Source organism: Pipistrellus kuhlii, unplaced genomic scaffold, assembly GCF_014108245.1.
Source record: "Pipistrellus kuhlii isolate mPipKuh1 unplaced genomic scaffold, mPipKuh1.p scaffold_m20_p_91, whole genome shotgun sequence".
NCBI lineage: Eukaryota > Metazoa > Chordata > Mammalia > Chiroptera > Vespertilionidae > Pipistrellus > Pipistrellus kuhlii.
This window is the reverse complement of record NW_023425597.1, coordinates 107,404-128,502: the sequence shown is the minus strand read 5'-3', so window position 1 is coordinate 128,502 and position 21,099 is coordinate 107,404.

The following is a 21,099-nucleotide window of genomic DNA, read 5'->3' as shown; positions in this document are numbered from 1 at the left end:
GGCTGGGTGGGCAGCTTCTTCGGGGGGCTTCCGTGTCCTGCACACAAAATGCCAACAACAAACCACAGGGAGAGCCGGCACCCCGTCTATGGCTTTCAGAGGCGTCACCCACAGAACAGCAATCCTTTGTCCCTTCGGGGAAGGCGGGCAGCCTCTCCCCACCCCACCTCGTTCCAGCGGGGACTCCCAGGCCAGGGCAAGGCCTCAGGCCCTCCCAGCCTGGCACCTGCTCGCCCTGTGGGCACTCACGGTGGTCCCTGCACTTTCCCTTCCCCTGGGATGGGCTGCATCCCACCATCCGCTCACATTTCTCAGGCAACACTGCCCCCTGGTGGCCAGTCCATTCCTCTGCTGGGAAAGAATATTTCAGAAACCAGGATCCGGGCAAAGTGACTCTTTATTTTTATTTTTTTATATTTTTATATATTTTATTGATTTTTTTCAGAGAGGAAGGGATGGGGATAGAGAGTTAGAAACATCGATGAGAGAGAGAAACATCGATCAGGTGCCTCCTGCACACCTCCCACTGGGGATATGCCTACAACCAAGGTACCTGCCCTTGACCGGAATCAAACCCGGGACCCTTGTCCACAGGCCAACACTCTATCCACTGAGCCACACCGGTTTCGGCCAAAGTGACTTTTTAAACCACTGAGCCAGACTCAGGAGCCTGCCTGGACTCAAGACAAAGAGCTGAACGTTCTAGAAGCCCGGTTTACAAAGCGACACCCACAGCAAAGTGCAGCCCGATGTGGGGGAGTCCGGACTCAGACTCACGGGAAGGGCCGCTCTGCATGAGTGGGGGGGGGGGTCTGGGCATCGGTGGTGACCGCACTGTCCTGCTCTCCAGGCCAGGGCTCCGCGCCCTGCGGTCCTTGAGCGCCCCTCACCCCTGCTCTGGGGACACCCATTCCGTCCCCCTGACAGCCAGTGTGGGTCTCCGTCCACCACGGCCGAGGGCTCCGGTGTCACACAGCTCAGGCCCCCCCCCCCCCCCGGTCCATTAACCACAAGCGTCTCCTCCTCTTGCTGCAGCCGGGGCCTCCGGAGACACGGGGCAGGGGCACTGACTCCGGGTGGCCCAGGTTCAGCTGGGGGGGGGGGGTACCAGGCTGTGCTGTCGCCTCAGTCTGGGAAGCCCAAACCCCAAGAGGGCTTTGCGGGTGGGGTGCCCAGAGGGGCGGCAATGGCCTGGGTGCTTTCTGAGACGGAATCTGGAAGATCTGGGGAAAGGTGGGCTCAGAACATGCTTTTATCTATTATTTCTAAAACTATTTTATTTGACTTCAGATAGGAAGGGAGAGGGAGAGAAACACCAATGATGAGAGAGAATCATTGATTGGCTGCCTCCTGTATCCTCCTACCCAACCCCGCCCACTGGGGGATCAAGCCCACAACCTGCGCATGTGCTCTTGACCAGGAATCGAACCTGGGACCCATGAGCCCACATCCCACGCTCTGTCCACTGAGCCAACCCGGCAGGGGCAGGACATGCTTTTAAAGGAGCCAGAGGATGCCGCCGCCAGGCCTTTGGGGGAGGTGGACGGCGTTTCTGGTGAGTTATACCCTCAGGAGCCTCTGGTGGGTGCTCTCATCTTTCCGGATGTCCCCATGGGCCTAGCCGGTGTGGCTCAGTGAGCAGAGAGGAGGGCTCGGCCCCGGGCACACATCCCGCCTAGGAGATGCAGCTTCGGGCCTTTCCCACCAGGTGCTCGCAGGCGGGGGAGAGACAGGGACGAGGACAGGGAAGAGTGCGGCGAGGCCCCCCAGCTCCGGCTGCCCACCTCCCTCGGCACCTACAGGACAGGAAACGGGTGCAATGGGTTTGGTCACAGCAGTCACTGTGGCATCAGCCAGGCAGGACTCCACCCCTTCCTCCCTGCGAGCAGGCACTCACCTCTGCCCGGGCCTCTGGCTGCACAGGAAACCGCGGTGGCGTTCCCGGTCGGGTCTGGCCCACGGTGAAGTGCCACACGCCGGTGACCGTGCTGGACTCGCCGTGGCAGGAGCAGGCTGGTCCCTGCCAACTGGCAGCTGGGCTCCCAAGACCGGCCTGCAAGTTGCTCGGTCACCATCCCCAAAGCGGCACAGCCCAACCACACCGAGGCACCAGCACCGGGGCCCTTGGGGCCACAGGCGTGTGTGTGTGTGTGTGTGTGTGTGTGTCCCCGGGCCTGAACTGCTCCCAGTGCCCCGCTGGGGAACCCCAGACCACCAACCAGTCAGCCAACCAGAGCCCAGCCCTGCCTCCCCCCCAAGGGCCCTGAGCTGCTCCCAGTGACCCGCTGGCGGTTCAGTGAAGGTGGGTGTGGGGCCTTCGCACTGCTGGGCACAGTGGTGGGAGCTGGCGGGGAAGCTCACCTGGTCGGAGAAGGTCAGGGGTGGCCGGGGCAGGCACAGCTGGCTGCATGCAGATGGAGTGCCACCAGGTACCGCTCACTGCCCCATAGTCATCCCCGGACACTCCCCACATGCCCACAGGCAGCTCCATCTAGCGCCCTCCCTGCTCCTGCCCCACTCATTCCAGCCCTGTCACCTACATTCCCGGAACTCTGTCCTTCGCTCCTCGAGCTCCACTCAGACACACTCCAGCTTATCTGAGCCTCAGGGCCTTTGTGCGGGATTGGCACCTGGCGCCACAAGGTGATGCTGCCCTGGCTGGTGTGGCTCAGTGGATAGAGTCAGCCTGCGAACTAAAAGGTCCTGGGTTCAATTCCCAGTCAGGGCACATGCCCAGATTGTGGGCTTGATCCATGCAGGAGGCAGCTGATCAATGATTCTCTCTCATCATGGATCTTTCTATTTCTCTCTCCGTCTCCCTTCCTCTCAGAAATCAATTAAAATATATATTTGGAAAAATTTTTAAATAAAATAAGATGATGAGCCCTGACTGGCTTGGCTCAGTGGATAGAGCGTGGACCTGCAGGCTGAAGGGTTCTGGGTTTGATTCCAGTTAAGGGCATGTACCTTAGCTGCGGGCACATCCCCAGTGGGGAGTGTGCAGGAGGCAGCTGATCCATGTTTCTCTCTCATTGATGTTTCTAGCTCTCCCTCTCCCTTCCTCTCTGTAAAAAATCAATAAAATTATTTAAAATAAATAAGATGATGACAACAACGTCCAGTTCACCTGCTTCTACAACAAATATGTCAAACTCAATGGCAAACACGGGCCAAGTAAACAGGCATGGGGCCCGCAGGCCGCGAGTTCGACATGCTGTTCTACCAGAACCGAGCTGCGTCCTTACCTTAGGGCCACTGTCAGCCTCAGAGCCCAGGGAACCAGCCCAAGGACAGGAATCTCCCTTTCCCCGCGGAGCCGCGACGCTGGGCAGCGGTCAGCAGCGCCCCCTGGTGGCTCTTCCGCGCGGAGCCGCGTCTCCAGCCCTGGTGCCACCTGCAGCCCAGAAGGAGGGCCAGGCAGAGTGAGGTGAGACCCCTGCAAACATGGACTGAATGTCCACTGCGCCCTGGCCCTCCCGATGGTGCAGAATGGGGTGTGAGCAAAACGCCAGGTGTGTGCCTGCCGCTCATCCAGCCGGGCAGAGAAGAAGGGAGGAAGGGCCCTCAGGTGGATGCAGAGAGAAGCCCTGAGAAGGGGCAGGGCTGCTGGGCCCTCGGAAACCCTGGGCGCAGGTGCTTGCGCTGCTTACCTAGGAGAAGGGAAAGGCAGCGTCCACGCCCACGTGCCCACACCTGTGCCGGCATGGGCCCGACTTACCTGGGCACCCACTTGGGGGGAAGCTGAAACGGGGGGCGTCGCTCTGACCCCTGCTCTGCACTGAGTGCGAACCACAGGTGCACTTCTTGTGAGCGCTCCTTTACCTTCTTATGACTTTCCTCACATTTATTTTTAAAACGTGTGAGCAGCCCCAGCCAGTGTGGCTCAGTGGATACATCCTCAGCCTGTGGACCAAAGGGTCTGGGGTTCAATTCTGCTCAAGGGCATGTATCTTGGTGGCAGACTCCTCCCCGGCCCAGCCTGGGACCTGGTGGGGGCTTGTGCAGGAGGAAACCAGTCAATGTGTCTCTCTCACATAGAGGTTTCTCTCTCTCCCCCCCCCTCCCTTCCACTCTCCAAAAATCAATGGAAAAGTATCCTCAGGCTAGGATTAAAAATAACAATGAAAATAAACAAATAAAAAGTGTGGGCACCAGAGAAGTCTAGTGCCTTTCGAACATCCTCCCTCCAGGAGGGAGACGTGGGCGGGCGGTCTGGTGTTTTCTGGAGAAGAGCTGCAGAGACCAGAGGGGCCCGAGGACTGGGCTCCACGGGGAGAAGCATGAGCTTGGAGCGCTGATGACCACGGAGGGACCCCTCCCACTCAGCCCAGCCCTGTCCCTGGCACCCTGACCCGGGACCTGCCCTCCCCATGCAGGATTCTCCCCTCTCACCGGGTCCCAGGGCCGCGCATGGAGGCCTGTCCAGGAATCACCCACCGAACGGACGCTCTTGATCGGCACTTAGTGAACATGGGGCCTTCAGTGGGCACCGTGTGAGGGACGAGCAAGCAATGACAGGCCTTTTCCCTGTCGATGCGGCAAAGCATTTTGATAGATTTATCTACATCACGCACGTTTGTGTTCTTTTAAAAGATATTTTTATTGATTTTATTATATATATATATATTTATTTCAGAGAAGAAGGGAAGGGGGTAAAAACATCGATGATGAGAGAGAATCATTGATCAGCTGCCTCCTGCACGCCCCCTATTGAGGATGGAGCCTACAACCTGGGCATGTGCCCTTGACGAGGAATTAAACCATGACCTCCTGGTTCATTGGTCGACGCTCAGTCCCTGAGCCGCGCCGGCGGGCAGAGATGAGAGTTTTGCAGAACAGACAGAGAGGAACCGAGCTCCACGCTGTCTCTCTGGAGGACCCAGGGGGGTCTGGAGGCTCAGAGGAACCCGAGGGCACCCCGTCCTGAGCAGGCCAGCTCTGCGTCCCACGAATGAGCGGCCTCAGGGCCTCTCTGGGCCAGAGTGCGTGTTAGGTGAGGTTGGGAGCATGTTGGTGAGGTCGGGAGCAGGAGGGCAGCCGGGAGAAGAGGTGGGTATGAGCCACGGGAGTCCCGTGGGGAGAAGGTGGTTCCAGGTTCTCTCTTTCCATGGATGCATTTCAGAAGCTCGGGCGGGAGACGACGACATCAGCGACTGAAGTCATGGAAGCAGGAGGTCAAGAGGCCTGGACACAGGGCTGAGAGCCTGGGCCGTGCATCCACACCACCACTGAGGTGGGAGGTCAGAGCCTCAGATCTTGCACTGGCAGCAAACGGGGGCACAGCAGGGTTTGCAGCAGCTGGTCTCGCAGCAGCAGGGTTTGCAACAGCTGGACTGGCAGCAGCAGGGTTTGCAACAGCTGGACTGGCAGCAGCAGGGTTTGCAGCAGCTAGACTGGCAGCAGCAGGGTTTGCAGCAACAGACGGGCACACAGCAGCTGGAGCCACAGCCCCCCTTGCAGCCTCCACAGCTGGAGCCACAGCCCCCCTTGCAGCCTCCACAGCTGGAACCACAGCCCCCTTTACTGCAGCTGGAGCAGGAACAGGCTGGCACACAGCAGCACACGGGCTTACAGCAGCAGACAGGCACACAGCAGCTGGAGCCACAGCCCCCCTTGCAGCCTCCACAGCTGGAACCACAGCCCCCCTTGCAGCCTCCACAGCTGGAACCACAGCCCCCTTTACTGCAGCTGGAGCAGGAACAGGCTGGCACACAGCAGCACACGGGCTTACAGCAGCAAACGGGCACACAGCAGCTGGAGCCACAGCCCCCGCAGCTGGAGCCACAGCCTCCGGAGCAGCCACAGCCGGTCATGGTTCTGGTGGTTGAGGGTGGAGCAGGTAGAGGAGCAGGTGGAGAGGGAGGTGGTGAGGTGTGGAGCCTCCTGGGCCGGGGGCCTTTATATACCTGCCCGGACCACCCCTTAACCCCCAGTCCGGGTCCCCACATCCTGCTGTGCAGACTTCCTGGATGTGCCTGTTTGTTTGCTGGGCGTCAGGCTCTCATTGGCCCAGGCCCACATTTCCTCTGTCAGATCCCTAAACACTGCCACTTCCCCGCACGGGACCCTGTAATTACCTGAGCACCTGCCTTCGCTGCTCCCCTCAGGTGACCTCAGAGGACAGTTCCTACAGCTGCCACTCCCTCCCAACCAAACGCCCCTGAACTGGCTGCAGCCTCTCAAATACGATTAGCAACACCGATTGCTTCCAACTCCGACACACGTGCTTGTGCAGAAGAGGAAACTGGGAAACGCAAGGACCAGGCGGCCCAGCTTTTCGTGAGGTCCAGCGGCACTCCTACTCCCTCGCCGTCTCTGTGGGGACGCTGTGGGTTTCGCTGAACTTCCATCCACGTCGTTAAAGAAGCAGAATGGGAACGAGGGCTGTGGCCTCGCCCACCTCGCCCACCAGGGACGTGGCTAACTGTCCCCTGGCTGTCAGCACCTCAGCTGCTCCCGCTCGACCCCTTGTCACTGTATTTTGAAATCTGTGTGAACGCACAGCGGGAAAAGGGCATTCCTTTCTTTCTTCCATTTCTTCTTAGTGAAGGTGACTTCTTTTTAAGTTATATTTTTCCGGTGGGCTCTTTCATCTTTACGGAGTTATTTTTGTAGATATATATTTTATTAATTTTTCACAGAGAGGAAGGGAGAGGGAAAGAAGTAGAGACATCGATGAGAGAGAAACATCGACCAGCTGCCTCCTGCACACCCCCTACTGGGGATGTACCTGCAACCAAGGTACATGCCCTTGACCAGAATAGAACCCGGGACCCTTCAGTCCGCAGGTCGATGCTCTATCCACTGAGCCATACCAATTAGGGCTTTACGGAGTTATTAATAGGTTGAGGAAATAAATCCTCAGTCTCCAAACCAGATCAGTGTTTACACAGGAGCCGAGTTTATGGTGTTTTTAAAAACCATCTTCAGTTTTCCTTAATGGCGTGTTTTTGTTTTGTGCAGCTATGGTTTCCCTGCCTGGCCAACCCCTTTCCTAGAGTGCGAACGCCTTTCTGTGGAATCAATCCTGCCTCACGCGGAGAGGTGACCCTGCTAATTCACGTGGCTGAGGAGTGAGCAGACAGAGGCTGAGAGAAAGGAGGGGAAGGGACCCAGTGCTCACTGCCACCCAGCAGGTCTCCTGTCTGCCTTCCCACCTGCTGTCCAGTGCCTGGGAGGATTCATGGGTGACACCATGTGGCCGCAGGAAGAACAGCATGTGTCTGTCCCCTGTCCATGGGCTTATGGACACCAGGTAATACTTGGGACCTGCTTACACTTACACAGCTCTTGCTGTTCTCTGAGGCCCGGGTTCCCCTGGGCGTCCTGAATTCATTGTCAGCTCTGCCACCTGGGGGGTGGGCAGGTAGACAAGCCTTCAGGGCCCTGAGCAGGCCTTTGAGAGGCAGGAGCACACTGTTGCACGGGGCCCACAGCACAGTCCTGGGGTGACGCCCATCTCAGCCAGCCCTCCAATCTCAGGGAAGCCATTCTAGGTGAGGCGCCTGCGGACCAGGAGGCAGAATCCCCGGGCAGCCCCATGAGAGGTGGTGCTGCCAGGAGCTCCCTGCAGATGACAAAGCAGAGGCCCAGGCGCCCCCAGAGCAAGAGAAGGGGCAGCAATGATGACATCACCAGGAGTGAGCAGGGCCTCCGGCTGAGTCTGCGGCAATCTCAGTGCTGCTCCAGGACCAAGGACCCTGTGCGGATGTGGGCAGTGCTGACCAAGGCGACCAGGGAAGAGAGCACAGCGCCAGTTGGTTATGAGAAAACACCGAAGGTGCCAGGAAGACAGCACAACAGGAACCAGGAAGTGACCATGTGCCCAGCATCTCAACTGCCCCCTGTCCCCAGCGGTATATAATGGCCCCTGGCCCAGGAGGCTCCACACCTCACCACCTCCCTCTCCACCTGCTCCTCTACCTGCTCCACCCTCAACCACCAGAACCATGACCGGCTGTGGCTGCTCCGGGGGCTGTGGCTCCAGCTGCGGGGGCTGTGGCTCCAGCTGCTGTGTGCCCGTCTGCTGCTGTAAGCCTGTGTGCTGCTGTGTGCCAGCCTGTTCCTGCTCCAGCTGCAGTAAAGGGGGCTGTGGTTCCAGCTGTGGAGGCTGCAAGGGGGGCTGTGGTTCCAGCTGTGGAGGCTGCAAGGGGGGCTGTGGCTCCAGCTGTGGAGGCTGCAAGGGGGGCTGTGGCTCCAGCTGCTGTGTGCCCGTCTGCTGCTGCAAACCCTGCTGTGAGCCTGTCTGCTGCTGCAAACCCTGCTGTGAGCCTGTCTGCTGCTGCAAACCCTGCTGCTGCCAATCCAGCTGCTGCAAACCCTGCTGTGAGCCTGTCTGCTGCTGCAAACCATGCTGTGAGCCTGTCTGCTGCTGCAAACCCTGCTGCTGCCAGTCTAGCTGCTGCAAACCCTGCTGTGCCCCGGTTTGCTGCCAGTGCAAGATCTGAGTCTCTGACCTCTCACCTCAGGTGACCCCTGCTAACCCAGCTTTCCCAGCTGTGACCTTTCTTTTATTGCTAACTTCAAAATCTCACTCAGACCCACCTCCCACCCCCCACGCCCCACCCCCTGTAGAATGAACCCTGATGTGGCTGCTTGTTCCTAAGTAGAAGCCACCCTAATGTCCATGTACCTGACACGTCTCCTCCTGAGTCACACTCGAGCCTGTCCCCTGGTCCATGAGCCCCGTGTGGGGACGCGGAGCCTATGCCGCTGAGGGGACCTTCCTGGGAACCCGGGGGTGGAAGAGATGCCCTCGGAGCTGCTTTGCACGTCACACACTCTGCTTGACCTTCAGTCGTTGATGCGACTCAATACGGATATCGCTGAGGAGCCGAAGCCCTGCTCCTGGAACTCCCTGGGCGGCCTCCTCCCGGGCTCTGGGCGCCATTCTCTCCGACGATAATTCAGACTTCGGGGTTGATATTGATGGAGTCATTGGTGGGAGGTGCTGAGGCCTCACCTCCAGGACAAGGCCACACTCCTGGATGCCTCTCCCCCCTCTCAGGACCTCCTTATCCCCGTCCTATCAGCCATGGATCTGGTGGAGACAGACTGTCCCTTGGCCAGGCCTCTGCCATCTGCCTTCTTAGGCCAGGGAAGACCCTGGGCTTCTGCATTTGATTCAATAACGTCAAAATGATTCCAGCCGGTGTGCCTCAGTGGTTAAGCATCGACCTATGAACCAGGAGGTCACAGTTTGATTTCCGGTCAGGGCATGGGCTCAATCCCCAGTGTGTGGCGAGCAGGAGGCAGCTAAACGGTGATTCTCATCATGAATGTTTCTATCTCTCTCTCCCTCTCCCTTCCTCTCTGAAATCAATAAAAAATTTTTCTAAAAAGCATCAACATGACATTGTGATGTATGTTATCTAAAGATCTGGAGAAACGACCAGCCGGTGGCTGCGAGCACTCCTAGCACCGAGCCTCCTTGGTGAACACCGTTTCTGTGTCTAATGGAAACTGGCTCTCCAGGAAGGGCTGGGAACAGGCGGGAGGAACCTGGAGTGTCCTGTTATCCGGACAGACAGGAGGACGCAGAGACCACCCATCACGGCAGTGGGACCAAGGGCCCAACTCAGAGGGCTGAGTTCTGAGAGAACTCAGTTCTCCCAATGCAAGGCTGCCCACAGCATTCCAGGAAGATGGAGGGGAAGCCCTTGGCTTTGGTCTTAGCCAGAACCACCTGCTCTGGCACCAACAGCCAAGGCACCCAATGCAAACATGAGTGAGCAGACGGGGCCACGTCGGACGACCATGTGTCTATCCACACAGCACAGGACACAGCCTAGTGAACACAGCAGGGGAGTCGGAGACAATGTTTGCAAAGCGCATTGCCCCTGATGAGAGAATTCCTAAAATATTAAGGTACTCACATAGCTCAACAGCAAGATAGCAGACCAATTAACTCGGTTTAAAAATGGGCAGAGGAACCTGTTTGGCTCAGTGGATGGAGCGTCCGCCTTCGGACTGAAAGGTCTCGAGTTCGATTCTGATCAAGGGCATGTACCTTGGTTTCGGGCACATCTCCAGTAAGGGGTGTGCAGGAGGCAGCTGGTCGATATTTCTCTCTCATATTTTTTAAATAAATAAACAAACAAACAAACAAACAAATAAATAAATAAAAATGGGCAGACGTCCTGAACAGACCATTTCCCAAAGATGGCGTATGAACAACCAACTGGTCCCTGAGAAGATGTTCAGTGTCACTAATTATCAGCGAGCTGGAGAGCATGCCACAGCGAGATGCCACCTCACACTTGTCGATGGCTCTTCACACCCCACCACCTGGTGCCGGTGAGGATGTGGAGATCGGGGAGCCCTGGGCATGCTGGGGGCTGTAAATGGTGCAGCCACTTTGGAAAACAGTATGGCGGTTCCTCAAGAAAATAAAAATAGAACTATCATCTAACCCAGCCATCTGCTTCTGGGTATAAGCCCAAAGGAAATAAAATTAATGCCCGAGAGATAACTGCACTTCAGTGTTCACTGCTGCATTATTCACAATCGCGAGATGTGGAAACAGTTTCACTGTGTGTCAACAGATAACAGTAAAGAAAATGTGGCATCTACACAATGAAATATTGGATAACCTTTAAAAGTGCCCCGTCAGTGTGGCTCAGTGGTTGAGCATTGATCTATGAACCAGGAAGTCACGGTTCAATTCCTGGCCAGGGCATATGTTTTATCATTTATGTTTCTAACTCTGTCTCCCTCTTCCTTCTTCTCTGAAATCAATAAAAATACATTTAAAAATAAAATAAAAAGAAAATCTTGCCATTTGAACAGCATAGGTGGACCTGGAAGGCATGACATAAAAGAAGCCACAGTAACAAAGAATAGAATGATTGTTGCCAGGGATTGCAAGGAGGGAAGGATAGGTAGAAAGTTTCCATTTCAGAACTTATTCAGAATGAAGAATAAGCTCTAGGATCTATTGTTAACTGGTGACTACAGCTAACAAGGTTGTACCGAATATGTCCATTTTGCTAAGAGAATAAACCTTGTTTCTCACAAAGAAGGGTAACTGTGTAAAGTGATAGATACATTGATCAACTTGATTGTTGTGATCATTTCTCAATGTGTATATATATCAAAACATCACACTATACAACCTAAGTAGATACAAATTTTCTTCATGAGTCATACCTTGTAAATCTGGGGGGTAAATACACAAAACGCAAACCTGAGGCTCCTGGAGGAAGCACCCCGTCAGTCAGAGCTAAACATGTGAGGCTGGCTGTCAGGAAAATGTAGAAAATGCTTTCCTGGTTGAAACCAGTTGGGCTCAGTGGATAGAGCATCGGTCTGCGGACTGAAGGGTCCCAGGTTCGATTCCGGTCAAGGGCATGTACATTGGTTGTGGGCACATCCCCAGTGGGGGAGGGGTACAGGAGACAGCTGATCGATGTTTCTCTCTCATCAGTGTTTCTAACTCTCTATCCCTCTCTCTTCCTCTTTGTAAAAAAATCAATTAAATATATATATATATTTTTTTTTAAAAGTGCTTTCCTGCTGCAGATGCTATGAAACCTGGCCAGTGGCTCCATTGGTTGGGGCATGGTCCCCTGCATCAAAAGGTTGCCAGTTTGATCCCCAGTCAGGACACATGCGGGAGGCAATCCATCTCTCTCTCTCTCTCTCCCCCTTACTCTCTCTAAAATCAATGAGCATATACTCAGATGAGGATTATTTAAAATGCTATTAATTAACAATGAGGCAAATCAAATACTAGGAGAAAATTGTACATAACATGTATGTAATTTATATAATTACGTGCTATACACACACACACACACACACAGACACACACACACACACATTATGCAAGGTGTCCCCTTGGGAGTTCAACCAGAACGGGAATTTGACCACTTGCTATGACCACCAGGGGGCAGCGTGGAACATGGTGGGTGACCAGCTGCAGCTGCGGGAGCAAGGGAAGGGGAAGAGAGGAAGGGGGAGATGGGGAGGTGGGGAGGTGGGGAACCTGATCAGCCCTGATCGCTAGCCAGGCCGAGGGACCCTATTCGTTCATGAATTTCGTGCACCGGCCCTCTAGGACTAGCATAATAGTATGCGATATATTATACATAACATATAATTATGTAGAGAGCAAAACACTTTATGGAACTGAATTTATGAAGAACTCCAGCAAATACACAACAAAAAGTCAAAAACTCAGGAAAAATAGGGTGGTGGCCACATCAGTTCACATGTAGCAAACCTTGTGGGATTGTGTATTTCAAATACGTGCATGTCACTGGATGTACATTTTATCTTGGGGGGGAAAAAGGTAAAATTTATTGTCCAGAGAATGAAAGTGCATGAGAGATGATGGCTCCTCAGATTGTGTCTGATCCATTCAAGCTATTTTCGTGGCTTTGAAGGAAATAACTTCCAGTTCTGTCTGTGACCCGTGGGGTTTTTACAAAGACGGACAGAGAACCAGCAAGTGCCCAGGAGGCAGTGTGGGCCCAGGTCTGAGAGAGTGGGGTGGACCCGTTCCAGGAAGACGCTGGCCAGAGGGAGGGGCGGGCAGCTAAGGCCACGGAGGCTAAGGCTTCAAAAGGTGGTTTCACAAATTTAACAAGATGGTCCTGGTAGCTTTGAGGTGGTGGAACTACAAACCATTTCATCCCATCTCACACCTGATACATTTACTCACAGAAATAACTACCAATGCATTTTCAAGTCGGGAATAAAACTCCCTTGCCGGTGACGAGGATTCAAACCAAAGAGCAAAGACAGGGGAGCCCAGCACGGGGCCCAAGCGCCAAAGGAGCTCAGTCTGTCTTTACTGAGGGAAGCACCTCAGGCAGAGGCCACATTTAGAAAACTGCTCGTGGACCCAGGAAATGGAAACTCACAACAAACAAAACAAACACAACATGACCCCGAGGAAATGGGCCAGACACAAGGAAATGACAGTGCCCAGCATCTCACCTGACCCCTGACCCCGCGGTATATAAAGACCCCCGGCCCAGGAGGCTCCACACCTCACCACCTCCCTCTCCACCTGCGCCTCTACCTGCTCCACCCTCAACCACCAGAACCATGACCGGCTGTGGCTGCTCCGGAGGCTGTGGCTCCAGCTGCGGGGGCTGTGGCTCCAGCTGCTGTGTGCCCGTCTGCTGCTGTAAGCCTGTGTGCTGCTGTGTGCCAGCCTGTTCCTGCTCCAGCTGCAGTAAAGGAGGCTGTGGCTCCAGCTGTGGAGGTTGCAAGGGAGGCTGTGGCTCCAGCTGTGGAGGCTGTAAGGGGGGCTGTGGCTCCAGCTGTGTGGGCTGCAAGGGGGGCTGTGGCTCCAGCTGCTGTGTGCCCGTCTGCTGCTGCAAACCCTGCTGCTGCCAGTCCAGCTGCTGCAAACCCTGCTGCTGCCAGTCCAGCTGCTGCAAACCCTGCTGTGAGCCTGTCTGCTGCTGCAAACCCTGCTGTGAGCCTGTCTGCTGCTGCAAACCCTGCTGTGAGCCTGTCTGCTGCTGCAAACCCTGCTGCTGCCAGTCCAGCTGCTGTAAAACCTGCTGTGCCCCCATTTGCTGCCAATGCAAGATCTGAGGCTCTGAACTCAGACCTTCGGTCTCAGTGTTTGGGAATCCCCTGAATCAGGTCCTCCCTGCTGCACCTCAACCTCCTCCTTCCCCTCATTCATGCTCAGCTCTCCCGGCCTTCTCCGTCCTCCTCCCTCATGGGCAGTGAGTCCTGGTCACTGGAGGTGCCTGGAGGCAGGTGCCAGCTGACAACTGAGACTGCGCCCTGGCTGGTGCGTGGCCATTCCCTGCCCCTCCCGGTGGCTGAGATGCTTGGACAACCCTGCATAGTCAGGGTGTGTCTGAGTGATGGCCGAGGGCTGCTGGCACCTGGCTCCTCAGCCACCAGGGCCCTGTCCTGTCCTGGCCACGCCCTCTTTCCCCGCCCCCGACGCCCGTATGAGGCTTTCCTTCCTCCTTTGCTTCCACTCTTTCTATAAAAAATAACTGAATTTCTTTTAATAAAACTTGTGTGCTTGTAGCCAACTGTATACTTGGTGCCATTCTTTCCTTGTGGTGACACATCACTAACCTCCTCGTAGATGTGACTCGGGTCGGTCCCCTCAGCCGGGATCCATGCGGCGTGCCTGGTGCATCCCCAGGAACCACCACCAGCTCTGTCTTCCCAGCGCCTGCCAAACCCAGCGCCCTGTCCCCTTCCTGGCGAGAGTCCTCAACCGGAGGCGTGGGCATCGGGTGCCCGGCGGGGAGGCCCCATAGGGCAAACAGAAGGGTCCTGGGTACCACAACCCGCTGTGCACCCACGTCTGCTGCCTGGGCTGACTCCTCTCAGCAATGGCTCTGAAAAGGAATAAGGTTCTGACACCTGCTACTCAGTCCAAGTCTGAAAGAACTATGTCAGGTGAAGGAAGATAGTCACAGCAGACAACGTATAACTCCATGTTTCGTTTGATAAAGTATTTTTTATTTATTTCAGAGAGGAAGGAAGAGGGAGAGAGAGGTAAAAATATTCATGATGAGAGAGAATCATTGATCAGCTGCCTTCTGTATGCCCCACACTGGGGATTGAGCCCACAACTTGGGCATGTGCCCTGACCAGAAATTGAACTCTGACCTCCTGGTTCATAGGTGGATGTTCAACCACTGAGCCACACCGGCTGGCTCTTACTCCATTTTAACAAAGTGTCTAAAAGAGGTGAACAGAGCCATAGAGTAGTGAGCATTTTCTAGGGATCAGGCCGAGAGGGAGGGACGAAGCTGCCTGCTAAGTGTGCTCAGCCTCTTTGGAGTTAGAGGGGGTGACCAAGTGCCCTGGAGTCAGGTGGCAGGGATGGCGGCACAGCTTGTGCAGACACTAATTGTGCATTTACTCGTTAAAGGGCATGTTTTACGGCATATGAATTCTACCTCAATGTTAACTTCATGTCATGGTTTTGTGTTAGGATTCACCTATGTATATATTTAGATATTTCTTAATATTAAAGAATTGTTCCTGGCCAGTGTGGCTCAGTCAGTGAGCACCCATCTATGAACCAGGAGGTCACAGTTCATTTCCTGGTCAGGGCACAGGCCAGGTTGTGGGCTTGGTCCCCAGTCGTGGACGTGCAGGAGGCAGCCGATTAATGATTTTCTCTCATCACTGATATTTCCCTCTCTCTCTCTCTCTTTCTCTCTCCCTCACCCTTCCTCTCCGACATCAATAAAAACGTATTTAGAAAGAGAAAGCAAACCCTTTTACACCCAGCATGTCAGGAGCTTGGAAGGGACACTCTCATCCCTGCGGCAAGAAAAAAGCTGAACAAACCCCAAAGCCACAGCTTCTCTCCCATTCACCAGACCTGAGGCCACAGAGCACAGCTTAGCGTTACCTCCAGTTTCTCAGTGATCAGAGAATTCGCTGGTGCTTGTGAAATATCAGCGCATCCTCGAGGCTGCCTCGGGGAAGGGAGCTCTCAGACAAGCTGCCTGCAGGGCGGGTTTCTCTGTGCCTGCTGACCCCGGAGAGGGGATGCCAGCTCCACCCATCTGGCCTTCTTGAGATGCTTCAGGGACAGAGGGGCTGAGAGTCCCTTGTGAAGGTCACAGCTCCAGTCCCTTAGACGGAGACAGTGTCACAGGCCTAGAGAACACTGCCCCCCCTCACCCTCCCACCCCTGTCCTGCACAGTGCCTTCTCCCAGGCCATCTCATCCAGGTTTCAACAAAAAAATGACCAGGCTGACCACAGGCTCAAGCGGACCCTAGAGACACGGAGCAAGAACCAGAGGCAGCCCTCGCTGGTTTGGCTCAGTGGATAGAGCACTGGCCCTCGGCCTGAAAGGTCTCAGGTTCGATTCTGGTCGGGGCCACATAGTTCGGGGCAGGCTTGGTCCCCAGTGGGAGGCAGCCATTCCATGTGTCCCTTTCACGTGGATGTTTCTCACTCTCCGCCCTTTGCTCTCTCTGAAAAACCACAGGAAAGTGCCCTTGGGTGAGGATTAACAACAACAAAACAGAATCAGACATGGAGGCAGGGCTGTGGGTGTGGCCATCCAGTGCTCGGGGCTCGGGCCACAGGAACAGGTGGTGCCTGAGAGGTGGACGACCTGAGGCAGAAGCTGAGAGATACCTGAGCTCAGAAAAAGGGCCACAGCGCAGACTGCCCCCAGTAGGTTCCCAGCGACGGGGCGTGCTAAGGGGAGGGGTGGAGGCCAGGGGGGTTGGGAGGAGGGGGAGAGGAGCTTCCACGGAAGAAAGGAGAGAACACGGGGCACATCGATCGGTACGCTGCTGGGACACTGTCGTCAGAAGGAATAAAACTGGTCCCTTTTTTATTGTTCCTCACCTGAGGATGGAGGTCAGCTAAGTGGCGGGTCATCACTTCACAGAATGTGTGAGTAGAGACCTTAACCTCCCCCACCTCACCCCCAAGCTTCTATGATGCTGGATCCAATTACAACCCGATAAAACCGGGGAGGGAGGTGCCTGGACGGCGTGGCTCAGTGGTTGAGTATTGACCTATGAACTAGGAGGTTGTGGTTTGATTCCTGATCAAGGCACAGGCCTGGATTTCGGGCTCGATCCCCCGTGTGGGGTGTGCAGGAGGCAGCTGATCAATGATTCTCTCTCATCATGAATATTTTTACCTCTCTCTCCCTCTTCCTTCCTCTCTGAAATAAATAAAAAATACTTTATCAAACGAAACATGGAGTTATATGTTGTCTGCTGTGACTATCTTCCTTCACCTGACATAGTTCTTTCAGACTTGGACTGAGTAGCAGGTGTCAGAACCTTATTCCTTTTCAGAGCCATTGCTGAGAGGAGTCAGACCAGGCAGCAGACGTGGGTGCACAGCGGGTTGTGGTACCCAGGACCCTTCTGTTTGCCCTATGGGGCCTCCCCGCCGGGCACCCGATGCCCACGCCTCCGGTTGAGGACTCTCGCCAGGAAAGGGACAGGGCGCTGGGTTTGGCAGGCGCTGGGAAGACAGAGCTGGTGGTGGTTCCTGGGGATGCACCAGGCACGCCGCATGGATCCCGGCTGAGGGGACCGACCCGAGTCACATCTACGAGGAGGTTAGTGATGCGTCACCACAAGGAAAGAATGGCATCAAGTATACAGTTGGCTACAAAGACACAAGTTTTATTAAAAGAAATTCAGTTATTTTTTATAGAAAGAGTGGAAGCAAAGGAGGAAGGAAAGCCTCATAGGGGGTGGGGGGCGGGGAAGGGAGGCGTGGCCAGGACAGGCCAGGGCCCTGGTGGCTGAGGAGCCAGGTGCCAGCAGCCCTCGGCCATCACTCAGACACGCTCTGGCTGTGCAGGGTTGTCCAAGCATCTCAGCCACCGGGAGGGGCAGGGAATGGCCCTGCACCAACCAGGGCTCAGTCTCAGTTGTCAGCTGGCACCTGCCTCCAGGCACCTCCAGTGACCAGGACTCACTGCCCTTGAGGGAGGAGGATGGAGAAGGCCCGGAGCGCTGAGCACAGAGGGGGCCTGAGCATGAATGAGGGGAAGGAGGAGGTTGAGGTTCAGCAGGGAGGACCTGATTCAGGGGATTCCCAAACACTGGACCGAATGTCTGGGTTCAGAGCCTCAGATCTTGCATTGGCAGCAAATGGGGGCACAGCAGGTTTTACAGCAGCTGGACTGGCAGCAGCAGGGTTTGCAGCAGCTGGACTGGCAGCAGCAGGGTTTGCAGCAGCAGACAGGCTCACAGCAGGGTTTGCAGCAGCAGACAGGCTCACAGCAGGGTTTGCAGCAGCAGACAGGCTCACAGCAGGGTTTGCAGCAGCTGGACTGGCAGCAGCAGGGTTTGCAGCAGCTGGACTGGCAGCAGCAGGGTTTGCAGCAGCAGACGGGCACACAGCAGCTGGAGCCACAGCCCCCCTTGCAGCCCCCACAGCTGGAGCCACAGCCCCCCTTACAGCCTCCACAGCTGGAGCCACAGCCCCCCTTGCAGCCTCCACAGCTGGAGCCACAGCCCCCTTTACTGCAGCTGGAGCAGGAACAGGCTGGCACACAGCGGCACACGGGCTTACAGCAGCAGACGGGCACACAGCAGCTGGAGCCACAGCCCCCGCAGCTGGAGCCACAGCCCCCGGAGCAGCCACAGCCAGTCATGGTTCTGGTGGTTGAAGGTGGAGCAGGTAGAGGTGCAGGCAGAGAGTTAGTTGGTGAGGTATGGAGCCTCCTTGGCCAGGGGCCTTTATATACGCCAGGGGCAGGGGGCAGGGGGCAGGGTCAGGGCAGATGCTGGGCACTGTCACTTCCTTGTGTCTGGCCCATTTCCTCAGGTCATGTTTATGTTTGTTGTCTTTTCTCCCTCGAGTTCCCATTTCCTGGGTCCACTGACTTTTTTTTTTTATTTTTCTAAATCTGGCCTCTTCCTCATGCAGGCTGAGCTCAGTCTTTCCTCCCTCAGGGTCCCTGGCAAGGGGGCCACTTGCTTTCTGTGCCGACATATGTGACCTGGCGTGACCACATGGCCAGGTCCCGTACATCTGTGTGGGAACATGTGCTGTTGATGAAGGTGCAGAAGGTGCGACAGAGAGGCCGCCTGGTGACTTAGCCCCAATGTGGCCACAGGGCCCTGAGGTAGGGAGGCCGAGAGGTGAGACCACACCACCAGGAAGGTGGACAGAGAGGTCAGCTTTGAACCTTACAGCCTCGAGCTGCAACCCCCGGAGGTGAGGGGCCTGGGTGATTCCTCCCTCCCAGCTCCAGGGGCTGGCAGCCATGGCACTGCCTGTCTGTGGCCTGGGCTGGGCCAGGAAGACTCGGGGGCATGTCTGGGATCCAGATCTGGGGGGATCTGTTTCTGTTGTTTTTATCGCCACATTTGTGGTAATTTGTTGAGTAGGGGCAAGAAAATTATACAGTTTTGACACTGGGAAGCAGTGTGCTGTGATACAAGAACCTACAGGGTGGGGGTGGGCTGGACACCTGGTGCGGGGATGCTGAGGGGCGTGACCGAGAGGCCTGAGCCACCCAGTGAGTATGGTAGGAGTGCGGGCGGGAGGCTCAGCCTGCACAGCTCTAGGCGTGGAAAGCTGGGGTGGGGGCTGGGGTGGGCGAAGGGGCCCCAGGGCTGAGGGTTTGCAGCAGCAGGCTGCAGGCTCCTGTTGGAAGCGAGAGGAAAGTTATGTTCTGGCAGAAAGGGCAGCTGAACTGTGTGTAGAATCATGAGGACAGAACCCCCACCTCAGTTTTTCAAAAAAATTAATTTTTATTGATTTCAGAGAGGAAGGAAGAGCAAGGGGGGGAACGCGGGGGAGACTCACAGGGAAAAGGACAACAAACACAAACACGACCTGAGGAAACAGTCCAGACACAAGGAAGTGGCAGTGCCCAGCATCTCACCTGCCCCCTGCCCCCGGCGGTATATAAAGGCCCCCGGCCCAGGAGGCTCCACACCTCACCACCTCCCTCTCCACCTGTGCCTCTACCTGCTCAACCCTCAACCACCAGAACCATGACCGGCTGTGGCTGCTCCGGAGGCTGTGGCTCCAGCTGCAGGGGCTGTGGCTCCAGCTGCTGTGTGCCTGTCTGCTGCTGTAAGCCCGTGTGCTGCTGTGTGCCAGCCTGTTCCTGCTCCAGCTGCAGTAAAGGAGGCTGTGGCTCCAGCTGTGGAGGCTGCAAGGGGGGCTGTGGCTCCAGCTGTGGAGGCTGCAAGGGGGGCTGTGGCTCCAGCTGTGGAGGCTGCAAGGGGGGCTGTGGCTCCGGCTGCTGTGTGCCCGTGTGCTGCTGTAAGCCCGTGTGCTGCTGTGTGCCAGCCTGTTCCTGCTCCAGCTGCAGTAAAGGGGGCTGTGGCTCCAGCTGTGGGGGCTGCAAGGGGGGCTGTGGCTCCAGCTGTGGGGGCTGCAAGGGGGGCTGTGGCTCCAGCTGCTGTGTGCCTATCTGTTGCTGCAAACCCTGCTGCTGCCAGTCCAGCTGCTGCCAGTCCAGCTGTTGCAAACCCTGCTGTGCCCCCGTCTGCTGCCAGTGCAAGATCTGATGTATTGTACTAACTTCTTCCAACTGTTCCATCCAGTGAAGCTTCTGGTTTCCTCACCTCCTCTGCACATTCCCAGCTTCTGCCAACCTATTCCCCTTCTCATCCCTCACGAGAGGGGCCGTGTCCTCTGAGATATCCTGACTCATAGGAAGAGCATATTCCAATGCTCACCAGCTCCTCTCAAACCAAGTGGCCAGGCCCTGGCTGAGCTTCTCAGTGGTTAGAGCATCTTCCCACGAAGCCCAGGTTGCAGGTTCAATCCCCTGTCTGGGCACAGACAAGAACCAGCCAATGAAGGCATAAATAAGTGGAACAATAAATGATGTTTTTTCTTTCTTTCTTTCTTTCTTTCTTTCTTTCTTTCTTTCTCTCTCTCCTCTCTCTCTCTCTCTCTCTCTCTCTCTCTCTCTCTCTCTCTCTCTCTCTCTCTCTCTCTCTCGTCTCTCCTTCCTTTCTCAGAAATCAGTAAATAAAAATAAAATAAAAATAAATCAAGTAGCCACCACTGTTATTCCTGATTCTTCTAAGAAACCATTATCTACCACTTGTAGGCACCAACCCTATACTAAGTAGCTGCCCGTGACTGGCAGGGACAGCACCCCTGGCTCCTCAGTGAGAAAAGCACTGCCCCCTCACATCCCAGCCACTTCCTTCTCCCCAAAAAGTCAGTCCCTGGGGATCCTTTATCTTCAACAGTTTCCATATTTGTCTGTTAAACTACAATGTCCTGCCCACAAACCATGTCTGTCACTGCGAACACTTTCATGGCAGTGTGACTCTGCACGGCAGTCTGCCTCCCAGGCTCATGGTGAGGAACCCCACTGGGCCCAGGCCAGCCAGCTGGCACTCCTCTAGTGCCCCCACTGCCTCCAGCCATGCATGTCCTCCACTGATGTTGGCAAGAGAATGGTCTGAGACATGGCAAAAGAGGTAGGGAGCCCTGGGCAGTGTCTGGGGTAGGGCTTGTGTCCTTTGTCTGGTACTGTCCAGCAGTGGGCCCTTCCCTTTGGGGCAGTAGGATAGTGTGCTGGGACCAGCACCTTCCTACCCTCTTTCCCTCTCCTGTCACAGAGGTGGGAAAGCACTGCCCCGACTCCCTTGCAGCTATGGGTCCAGATGCAATAAGGCTCAGTCATTCTGCT